Source organism: Mirounga leonina, unplaced genomic scaffold (assembly GCF_011800145.1).
Source record: "Mirounga leonina isolate KUSES-001 unplaced genomic scaffold, KU_Mleo_1.0 Mir_108, whole genome shotgun sequence".
Classification (NCBI taxonomy): Eukaryota; Metazoa; Chordata; class Mammalia; order Carnivora; family Phocidae; genus Mirounga; species Mirounga leonina.
This window is the reverse complement of record NW_023270237.1, coordinates 488,843-501,053: the sequence shown is the minus strand read 5'-3', so window position 1 is coordinate 501,053 and position 12,211 is coordinate 488,843. Positions and strand designations below refer to the sequence as shown.

The 12,211-nt window shown below is 39.5% G+C and overlaps 1 protein-coding gene across 1 annotated transcript in view; it reads right to left on the bottom strand.

Moving 5' to 3' along the window:
• LOC118019423 (protein bicaudal C homolog 1) overlaps nucleotides 1-12,211 on the bottom strand; it is a 281,958-nt gene that overhangs the window by 213,357 nt on the left and 56,390 nt on the right. The window lies entirely within an intron of this gene.

Below are 12,211 nucleotides of genomic sequence, written 5' to 3'. Positions count from 1 at the left end.
CACCAAAACTGCAAGGCATAAAATTCAGGAAAAATAGAACCACTTCTTCCACCACCCTGGAACTAAACTGGTTCCATGGAGTGATTAGAGTGAGCAACAGTGTATATATCCTATTATCCAAAATAATGGCTAATCCAAAAAGCTGTTCTTTTATACTTTGGAAAACATCCAGGGCTTTCTTTGCCCTGTAGATTTGCCTTTCTTAGCATATTCCCTTTAAGTTAAATGAGCCTGCATTCCCTCTGAAAACACAACTCAACCAACTGGGCAGAGTCAGCCAGAAGCCAACCAGATAGAAAGGGAGACGGGGCAGTTCTTTACCGTTCACAACTGGCTCAGAAAGTGGGAAGAAAAAAAAAATCCCATTACCTCAAAAATTAGGAAAGATTAGGAATGAGCACTCCCCAGCCTCCCTCCTGAAAGAAGGAAATAATAACCTGGTAGTGAAAAGATGACACCCAGCAAGAGAGAGCCCTGAACTTCTCTGCCCAGGGATGGATTGTAAAATTAGAAAGAACTATACTGCCGCGAAACACCCTTCCACACCAGGCCAGGCTCTAAGATATGAGCATTTACGTGTTTACTAAGTTTATGACCTTAGGGTTCAGGTGTTTGCCACCAATGAGTGCCCATACACAAACTACTTCTTTAGTAAGGAAAATTCTCCATTTACTTTGGCTGCAAGACCACCTCAGCACTAGCAGGATAACCTGAGAAAAAAGTCAAAGTGTCTTTTCCCTAGCATGGAGTAGACCATTCCCCGGCAGACACCCACTGGGCTTCGCTCTCAAACCAGCTGTAAGGAAAGTCTAGATAAGGCCAGAGGCAAGACTGAGCCAAGGCAGCAGGGCAGAAACTGTGAACTTACCAGGAACAAAACCTTAGGCCCCAGGAGGAGCATGGCCGGGCTTCAGTGTGGTTGACCATCAGTGGTACCATGTAGGGGGAGCTCTGGGCTGCTCATCAGCCCAAACTTTCATGAGGAATCAACTCATGGGAAATCTGGTATCGTGAGGATTTCAAAATAGCCACTTGCTGGCCATTCAATGTCTTAAAAGGCACTGCCAAGGTATGCCTCTCCTTATTCATATGTAGGACAGGAGAGAGAGTGCTAGCTTTCATGGAGGAGCAGGAAATAGAAAGCAGAGAGAACTCTGCACGTGTGCAAGTCCAAGGAGGTTAACTCCTGCACAGACAGGTGGGAGGAGAGCATGGCTCAGACACGGATTCTTGAGCTTTTCTCTGATGCAGGGGAGGGGGACACAGCAACCAGATCCCTCACCTCTCTGGCAATTATGCCAGAAGCTATTTATCTCCAATCCTTTTGAATCTCCATTTACCACACATTTAGGGAGAAGTGGTATCTGGAAAAGTTGCTCTCAAACACTACAAGATTTTTAGCCATCAGGAGGCAATCATTTCCACTGTGCTTACTAAGGAAGGAATGTGGGCTATTATTTTAGGAACATTTTCAACAACCAGAGTAAAAAAAAAAAGTCTCTGCATCACTCTTTATTAAGAAAAATAGATTAACTGGAACAATACATTCCCCTAAGTTTTCTATCAATTAAAGAGGTGACAGGAATACAATGTAAGCCCTAGACCAGGGGCTGTATGATTTTACTAGGGAGCAGAAAAGCAGACTGCAGAACATACTAAGAGAGAAATAAAAAAGCAATTAGAAGAGATTGACTGAAGTCTTAGGAACAAAAACCACTAACTTGAAAATACTCATACTCAACAATACTCAATAGAGTATGATTCAAAAAGATGATCAAAAGTAAAAATATCAAAGTTAGAATGTTTCTGAAAATGTCATTCAGGAAAAGAAGGGTAATTACAGATTTGAGACCACAAATCAATGGTCCTTATTATAAAAGAAAATTTTAATTGCCCTTATCCCTATCCACCCCTCCACATCCTCTACAGGGTAATAAGTAATTACTTTTTGCCTTATGACCAAATAAAAGTTTTTGCTACCATTTAGGTAGAAAAGTCAAAGACAGCCACAGTGAAATCTCCTTTTAGCCTTCCATTAAGGAATAATAATTAAAAATATAAGTAGGAAACATTCCATGTGTATGGAGTAAGAGAGTGCTAAATGTGATTTTTTTTTAAAGCAAAAACACAGCTTACTCTAGCTGAAATAGTTGCCAGTTCAGAAATATATTTTCCTCTTGGAATAAAATAATACTTCAAATAATCATTTGGACTGATTCCTTCTGTGCTTCCAACATTGTTATTGCAAAGAATTTAGGGTTTTAAGAGCATATTTTATATTAAATGACTATGGTTTCAAATTCAGGTACGTGTATTTTTAAAACTCAAAGCAGCTTCAGAAAGATTGCAGAGAACTAGCAGAGATCCAGAAAGTATTGCAATGTAGCCAAAAACTTTTGGATAAATAACATCTGGCATGAGGGTTTGCTATACTTGAGTTTCTCAACTTCCTCTCTGGAGAAATTTAAGTCCCTTTTGGCCTCTCTCTGATTTCCTTAAAAATGTTTCTGGAAACAGATACTTCACCGTCTTCCATCTTCTTTATCTGGAAAAGTACGGTAAGAATTGGTAGGAAAGCAACTAAGTACGGACATGCTACAGCTCGCACATGGGCCCCCTTCAGTCTCAATTCCCAGTCTTTTAAATGTGCGGCAGATCTGGAGAAAAAGCAAGAGGCTCTGGCATCTCACTGATATTCCACTCCCAGCCTCACTATGGACTAGCAGTGTGCCCCTGAACAAATATTTTACCTCCAACTGAGCCTCACTGTCCTCTTGCCCTCCTTCCTGGGCCTGTTGTAAGAACTGAGGTTATATGAAAAGGAACCAGCCTCTGCCTGGCACATGGTAGGCACCTGATAAATGGTAAGTGCTCAGAAAAACCCCAGCACTGACAGTGATAACCACAAGTCCTGCTGACATTGGACAGGATGGAAGCCAGCCTCATCTGCTGTAAAGTGGCTCTCAGTCTGCTAGAGCCTCCTCTGCCCCGGCAGATCTGTTTTTCTGTTTTCCCTCTCCTTCTCAGCTGCTACCCATTCCAATCAGCTATAGCTCTGTTCCTCCCCTCACACGTAAGTCTTTAGTGAAATGACTTGTAAAGACCCCATAAAGAAAAACTAAGCAACCACTCATTCCTTCCCTTACCCTCAAGCCATCTGGGATAACCTTCTCTTTCTAACTTGTTATTTTGTCCCCCTCGAACAAATAAGCCAGAGCTGATCATCTTGTTAAGAAAATAAGGTTGAGGACAACGTTATTTGAACTTATGTTGGAATGTATTTTTCTAATAGTAGTGATCCTTTCTAATATTATACTTTGAATATACATGCCTTACTTTCGTAACATAGTTTCCAATGTACAACACTATTTAAATATTATTTGAGAAATCAGAGAAGAATAAATAAGAATTCCCTAGTTTAAACTGAAGCTGAGGATGGGAGGCAGGAAGTAAAATGGCTAAAATTCCATGAGAAGTCACGGTGGCTATAAGGACATCAGCGCTACTCAAAGTGTGGTCTGCTGCGAGGATGTGAACTGTGTATCCCCAGACAGCAAGGAGATAATGTGGAATAACACAGATAATACAAACGTTGAGGGGAAGCATTTAGAAACTTTTATGGTAACTTAAAAGAGTACTCATAAGTATATGGAATAAAATAATAAAAATTGGGGTTTGTCTTTATTGCTTTTCTAATAATTTTCATTTTTCTAATTCATTTTCATTGACTATTAAAGGGAAAGTATACTGAACAGTAAGCATCTGTCAACTGCAAAATTTCAAAACACAGATCCTACACAATAGATCTGTTCCTGAAAGACTTGGGAGAAAGTCTTGCTTTGACCTCCACAGAAAACACAAGTTTGTAGAGAGTGCAAATAATTAGGGGCTAGTGACACTCCACCAAATCTACTCTCTCTTCTAAGGTACGAAATATAATCCACATAAAGTGAGAAAATAAAAACAGCTGCCCTTAATTAATCTATTTGATCTGTTTGAAATATCAGCTCCGAAGTTGTCATTCTTTGCAAAGAACTAATCTCATATCATGAAGGTGCATCAGTAATGACAAATGTCCCCCCCTCCCCGAATTCTCAGCGCGAGCTGACAGAAACTACGGTAAACAAAGACATACACTGAAAAAGAACAATCACAGAAGCAGAACCATCAAAAGAAAACTGGCTGCCCCTAGTCACGAGGAACTTCCGCAGTCTTCAAGGGTAAGCCTGCTGGAATCTCAGGTTCTTCCTCAATGACAGAATGGAGACACACCACTGACTTCTCAGGGCTGGCTTAAGGACTGAATCAAATAATGGGTGGTTAGAGCACTCTCTGAAACTACGCCGCAGCGGTTCCCCGAGTGCCCTCCAGGACCCGGGGTGTTCTCTGATACTCTTTCAGGAGGATCTGCGAGATCAGACTGGTTTTCAGGATGCTACATTTTTGCCTTTTTCATGCTCATTTCCTCACGAGTGTACACTGGAGCTTCCCAGACACTACATGCAGGGTGACAGTGCAACAGACTGCATGCAGCAGAAGGCACAAGAATCCAGCTGTCTTCTTGGACACCAGATATTAACAAGATATGCAAAAGTAGAAAAATAGAGTCATTTGTCTCATTGAATTTGTTTTGGAAAATACAGAATTTTTCATAAAAAAATAATTTTCATTAACCAGCAATGGGCTTAGTGTTATATTTAAGTGTATGTCTATATTAAAATTTTTCTATTTTAATTTCTAATAAGTCAATATCAATAGTTATAACCTACATAAATGAAATCTCTTTTGGGGTCCATATAACTTTTAAAATGTCAAAGGGCTGGGAAGCCAAATGTCTGAAAACTATTGAAGGTAAAAAGCACACTTTCATATGCTACCAGTGCACATAATCAACTTTGTATTTGTTAATATGTATTACTTTAGTATGCATTTATATTTATGCAAAGAAGTTTGTTAGACTGTCTTCTCTATTTTTATCTCACTTCCAAGTAGCCACTGCCCAGAAAAAAGCACTGAAAGGGCCTGTTCTCTGGCAACCATGTGTCCCAGGTTTCCAGGCCCGTCTGAACATCAAATGTGTTTCCAATTTTTCCCATCAACCACAAAAATGCTCTTTATATTGCAACATTTTTGTGTCCAAATGCATCTCCCAATCTGGGATCTCACATACAAGAATAATCACAAAACATCTTTCAATTATGTTGTCTGTAATTATATTTAAAATACTTCAACACAGCTTATGTGACAAATGCCTGTTGGTTGGTTCTGACCCACAACCCAGAATGGTTGGTTACTCCAGCTGAGAACATACCCAGGGGTATTAGCATCTGAAAGCCTCCACTCAGGCCACACTGCAGCAGTTAGTGAGGAGTCTGAATTCTTCTTTAACTTTCATAAATACCAGAGGTTTTGTTAATGGATGTTATTATTTTCATGGGTCAAATAGTGATGTTTTAAAAATGTGGACTGGCTAGAAATACTGTAGGGTACTCCTGCCCTTGAGTAAACAGGGCATACGAACTGAGAAAGTCCAATAGCCCAAGCCCTTTGAATTGGCAGCCCCAGCTTAGTATTTCCACTCTGAGGGAAGACCAGAAGACACTCATGCAACTTCCCTTCTGCCTTGAGTGAATATTTCCTACAAGGACTGCAGGACTAAAAGGAGGTAGCTCAGACCTCAACGAGCTTATGAAATAAACACACTGGGCCTTGCTCACTGATAAGGATTTGCACATACGGCAAGATTCTGTGCGTAATCTGTTTTAGTAGTTACACATGACCCAGTAATAAGGCTGTTTGGGAGGAAATCTACAGCCCTTCTATGCTATTAGGCTATGGATAACTACCAAAAAGATTATAAACCATCAAATTAGCTTCAGAGCATTAGCAAAATGTCTTTCAGACCACCTGAACTTCAAAAATGCTTATTCCTTCTTGACCAGGACTATCATTTAACTGCTAAGAACTCCTAGGATGACTCAAAAACTGTAGGATTCTTCCTTACAAGGCCAGAATCCTCAGTGACAAAGGCCAAATTTTATTTCCCACTGAATGAAATACAGAATCTAGTTATCAGGCTTTTGTGAGGAGTCTAACTACCTCTTCTTCCAAGAAAAGGGAATGAACATTCACTGAATTTTCTAACACGCCAACACTGAGCTACACCTTCATTAAAATGCTATAAAATGACCCAATGCCACAGAAGACAGCAATTCAGCTCAAGCCATCATTACACAACCACTGAGACAGCTCTGCTTACAACTAGAGGAAGCAGGGAAGGGAGAAAAGAAAGCTGGTTGGGGGGATCACATGTCCCAACACAGAAGAATTTGCGGCTTCCCAGATTCAAGGTGTTGTGCCACCATTTTGTTTGAGGTAAAACCTCAGATGATACAGAATCCACAGTCAAATATGAATTACCTGCTTTGGCTTCCTCCCACAAATAATGATGGAAAAACTCTAATAGTAAGCACCAAATCTTCTCTCTCAACCTATACGTAACCGAAATAAGCGAAGTATCTATAATAATGGAATATCACGTAACAGGAAATCATGCTACCAAAAAATCCTAATGACAATGAAAATGTTCACCATCTTTCATATCCCACCAAGAAGTGGGAGTGCATACCAGCTATGCACAGCGTGGTGTTTTTCCTCTGGTTGGCTGATTTTCTCACTTCCCAATACCAGAGCTAATCTTGGTTGATATTTTGTCCCTCTGTCTTTTTTCCTCTACATATTTAAATACAGATATATGTGCTATATGTCTAGACACAGGTATACAGATAGACAGGAATAGAGATGTTTAAGGGAGACTTCTACACTTTTCAGTTTTATGCATATATTAAGAATTGTAAGAATATTTTTAATGAAATTTGTTCAAAGCAACAATGTTTTCACATTAGATTAATAATGGAATCCCCATGGAAATAATATATTCTAAGCCTGCAGGTAATCTCCATAAGTCTGGCCTCTATCATGACCATCTAGAAAAAGAATGCACTGTTTGACCATATCCATTTAACAAGTATTTAATCAATCATCTTCCATTAGGTGGGTACTCTGATAGGCCCAGCGGAATGACAAAGGTTCTTTCAAATAAAATTATGCAAGCCTCCAAAGTGGCCAGTTAGCTCAGTTGGTTAGAGCGTGGAGCTGATAAAATTATGCAAGCCTCTGAATTCTCATTACTCCATTCAGAATCATCAAACTGAATTTGGTCAGAGTGCCTTTCTAAAAACTTGCAGTCTATGCAGCAGAAATAAGAAAACTGAGAAGTCAGATTTACAGTTCAAATTGTTTGATGTCTAGGTTGCACTGGATACATAGCAATGACAGATTAAGATAAAGGAAATGAGAAATTGGTGAAATGGGTACCTTAACCGGGTACTAAAAAGGACCAAAGTCAAGCAGACATTTCTATGTAAGAACAAAGAACGAAGATCAGCAGCACTACCTTTACAAATCCAAAACAAAAATGATGTCATGAAACATTTCACTAAGAAAGGTGATTAAGATACCATTTTATGTAAAGCATAAAAGAGCATCTGGAAGAATCTGACCAAAACTACACTTGCTACCCATTTGTTTTTCTTTAGGCTGTGTCAATGTTAAATTAGCAGTTGGCTTAGTAATTCCAGGTTAAATGCGTTCAGGTCTGGGAGATACACACACACAGTTCTGGTTTAAGTTAAATATCCTATTTACACATAACTTCCCTAACCTTTAAGTTTCCAAACTGTATTTGCACAAATTAAGCACAAATTCCAAGTTCCGCTGGCTCAAATATATTATGGCTAGAAAGTTAGGGAAAGATAAACATACAAAGCCAAAGTAAGAAGCAGTTCTAAAAGTTGAAAAGAAGCCTACAAAGATGGGATCAATCGAAATAAGTAAGTCTGCATCTGTTCCGAATAGCTCCACTTCATCCTCTTTCAACACCAGAGTCCCGGCTCCACTCATCTTGGCTGCTCCTATCACGCTCAAAGCGCTCATCATGAGGGTTGGCCAACTTGGAAAACCTTTAAGTCTATGAGGGCCAAACCTACAAGAGTAGCAAGCCAGGAAAAGCACATGTGGGCATCACGCTACAGCATGCATTTCAATGTTACAAGACAAGATGGATGATAACTTTAGCCAAAGATAATTTCTCTAACCCTGACATCAGAACTAGACATTGTGTCTATTGTTTTTAAGTGAATTTTCCTATGAACGTGCTTTGAGCTTCCCCAAACCAAGAAATACATAGACATTCCTCTTACTCTTGCTCTCCAGCTACGCAGTCATGTTGCTTATTTACTGACTACTGCAGCTGATTAAGAAATCACCGTAATTTATAATTCTCAAAGCTACAGGTTTGAAGGAAATTCGTAAAAATAAGTATTTTCCCCTAAAAGGTTCTTAACACTCCATCTAAACTGCAGTATAGAGCCTTCAAGACATTTAAACATGACAGGGACACATATTCCTTGTGGTGAGGGGAAGAGCAACAAGAAGGAAAATGCAACACTGTATAATTAAGAAGGTTTGAGACTGGAGAACCTCCAGGAAACTGTGCAAACAGACAGACACCAGTTACACCATCTCCAAATGAATGTTATTGGCTGTATCAACATGAAACTTATCTAACTTGATGTTCTACTGTCTCTCTTTCAGTGTAAACTGAAAACACACCCAAATTGTACCTGTACTACACTTCTACCAAACCTATCCACATTCATTTCCCTTTCAGTGCTATCTGAAGAAGGAAAAAAATTTTTAAAGCCCAAACTGAGAATTCTTAAGCATTACCTAAGAAGTGAAATGTCTTGATTTGTCTTTCTGCAAAAACCTTCCCTTAGGAACACAAAAGGTAAAGTAGGGGAAACCTGTGCAGTCTCTGCACTCCACTGCCTAGTGAGCCAATAGCCCAGCAGCTTTGGGGCAAAATCCCCCTTCCTTAGAAAGGCCTTGGTATTTTCAGCCTCTTACAAAGGCTGTTCAGATGTGATTCTTACCTTCTCTCTTCTGATAATTCACTCAGTGGAGAGAAGGCAGAGGAGATGGGAAGAAGAAGACATTGCACCAGGAGTAGGAAAAAGTGCAAAGAAGTCCAAGATAAACATCAAACACAAAGACCAATCCTTACCTAAAAAAACCCTGGCTGGATTTTGGGGATTGAGAAACCTCCTGCCTCCTTGGAGTGGATGTGGTGTGCTGATGTGGGCGATCTGTGCACAAGTTTCTCTTCTATTCTGTTTTTGCTGGCCAGCAACCCTTCTTCCTTTCCTTTTATCCTTGCCAGAAGGATTTCTCAGTTTAAACTTTGGGGTGAAGAGATAACTCGCTAGAACATTTAAATAAGTGCTACATAATACAGAATCAGCTTTAGAAGGCCTCGGGGGCAAATCTGACCCAGGTTTAGGTTGTGATGCTTTCAAGGAGAACTCCTCTTTGAAGGAACAAACCAAATGTTGCTTATAAAAAGGCACTTCCAAGTCATACATTTTTCCATCAAAGACCTGGAGCTCTGTTTGGCACCTGCCAGTCTGGTCTGGCCTCCTGAAAGCACCAGGGATAGTCACTGGGGATCCTGAGGAGAATTAAAAAAAAAAAAAAAAAAGAGGAAAACCCATGTAGAGCACTTAATTCCAGGTAGCACACTAGAGGGTTCTGTGTCTTGTCAGCTAGTCCTTATAGAAATTCTCCTGGAGACGGACACTATTAGTAGCATTTGTTGTGCAGATGAGGATATCAAGGTAGAGAAACAGGGTAAATTACCTAAATTTACATGGCCAGAAAGTTTATGGGATTAGAATGTCAAAATTCCCACTCTGGAAAATTAACTTTTTCTTTCTTTTTTTCCCCCCAGATTCCATCCCTGCAGGATTCTGATCATGTAACATCTCTCGGTATTCTCCAAACAGACCACCCCCTTCCCAAACTCCAAGCCTTTGTACTTGAAGGTTCTTCCGCCTGAATATCCTTAAGAAGCCTACTTCAGAATCAGGTGATTTTCTCTCCTCTCCTGTGAGCCTTCACTAGCTCTCCAGGCACAGCTGATCAGGGGATCCCCAGATACCAGGTACTTGATAAATGCTATGATGTGTAGTAATCTACTTAACCAAAAGCAATTCATTTAAATCTCAACTTTAAACTGCCAGTAGCTATCTTAACTTTTAATTGGCTATGCAACTCAGGTCACAGAATTCAGAAGAGCTTTAAAAAAATCAAAACTTTTAAAAGATCAACCACATTTTGAAGCATCAAAGTCAAATAAACCAATTATGAGGTGAGAGTGAAAATATATAAGCATATATTTTTGAAAGGATGACAAATCATTTTTCTTTCTCTTCAAAGTTCTCCTAAAGGGAAAAAAGAGAGGGCGCATGGTGGCTCAGTTGGTTAAGCGGCTGCCTTCGGCTCAGGTCATGATCCTGGAGTCCCAGGAGCGAGTCCCGCATCGGGCTCCCTGCTCAGCGGGGGGTCTGCTTTTCCCTCTGATCCTCTTCCCTCTCACGCTCTCTGTCTCTCATTCTCTCTCTCTCAAATAAATAAATAAAATCTTAAAAAAAAAAAAAAGGGAAAAAAGAGAGCTCAAATCATTTTTAAAATTTTATGGTAATAAAGGCTGATTCACAAGATATGCACTAAAACCTCAGCTTTGGGGAACTTCTAGGGAATGGGTCATCATAGAAAAGTAAAGTTTATACCCTTAAGCAAAACAACAACAATGTTTAACTGTTAAGTATGTGAAGTGTTCTAGGAACATGTTAAACACTTTTTCCCCATCTTTCATAAGGTGCAAGACATATGGTCTAATCCAGGTCATCACCATGGACATTAATGATAATGTTATGCAGCTTCCAGAGATGTGAGCATTAGCACCCCCAGACTACCATCAGTTTTTACACCTTTTTATAATTCTCCCTTCAGTTTTCGATTGTACTTCATGCTGATGATGTCAGTCGTTGGCCTAAGTATCACCTCTCCAAGCTTCTAAGGTACCACTTATAGTTGGCTATGGACCTAAAGTCCAGGTAAACAAACTTGTTGAAACTGAGTAATAGACGAATAAACACACATTCCAAGTAAGTACCTTTCTCATAAATACACGGATAAGAAAAGGTTACCTGTCAACAAGAATGGCCATGCCAAGTGGCACCATCTGCCCATCAATCACTTCTCACAGAAGTCAGAATCTACAGACAATGGATGGTGGCTACAGACACAGAACTTCTTGCTTAGGTAATTCAACTTATGAAATAGGAGAATGTGCTGAGAGTCATTTTTCTGAATAAAGATACTGTTAGTGATTATGCACCAGCTGGCAATGAGAAAGTAAGTTCCAATCTTGTTGTCCCTAGCCACTTCTTGGTAAGACTTGAGAAAATTCAGTGTTTCTGAGTTTCTCCCTTGAAAACTGTGTTTTACTTTTTGTGCTGCTAGAGCGTTCTAAAACACAAAAGCATTTTTTTAAGAGAATTTATCTTTGGTTTGACGTCACTTTTTATTTTTTTCTATCATACATTCTACAGTTTTCAAATTTCCTTCACTGAACACTATTACTCTAATAATCACAAAAATACAGCATTACAAAAAAGTGGTGGAAGTTGTTGATGCTAATGGTTTGTATCCTTTCCTTCTCATGTAGCAAATGAGGCCAGGCTCTTGTGGTCAAGTGTTAAAGGACTTTGGGCAAGTCTCTAGACAACTCTGACCCTCAGTTTTTGCATCCTTAAAATGGGAATACAGAATGGGAGAAGATATTTGCAAATGACATACCTGATAAAGGGTTAGTAATCAAAATATTTAAGAATTTATAAAACTCAACACCTAAAAATTGAATAACCCAATTAAAAAATGGGCAGAAGACATGAACAGACATTTCTCCAAAAAAGACATACAGATGGCCAACAGACACATGAAAAGATGCTCATCATCACTCAGCATCAGGGAAATGCAAATCAAAACTATGATGAGACATCACCTCACACCTGTCAGAATGGCTAAAATCAACAACACAAGAAACAACAGGTGTTGGCAAGGATGCACTGTTGGTGGGAATACAAACTGGTGCAGCCACTCTGGAAAACGGTATGGAGTTTCCTCAAAAAGTTAAAATAGAGCTACCCTACAATCCAGGGATTGCACTACTAGATATTTACCCAAAGATACAAAAATACTGATTCAAAGGGATATGTATACACCTCAATGTTTATAGCAACACTGT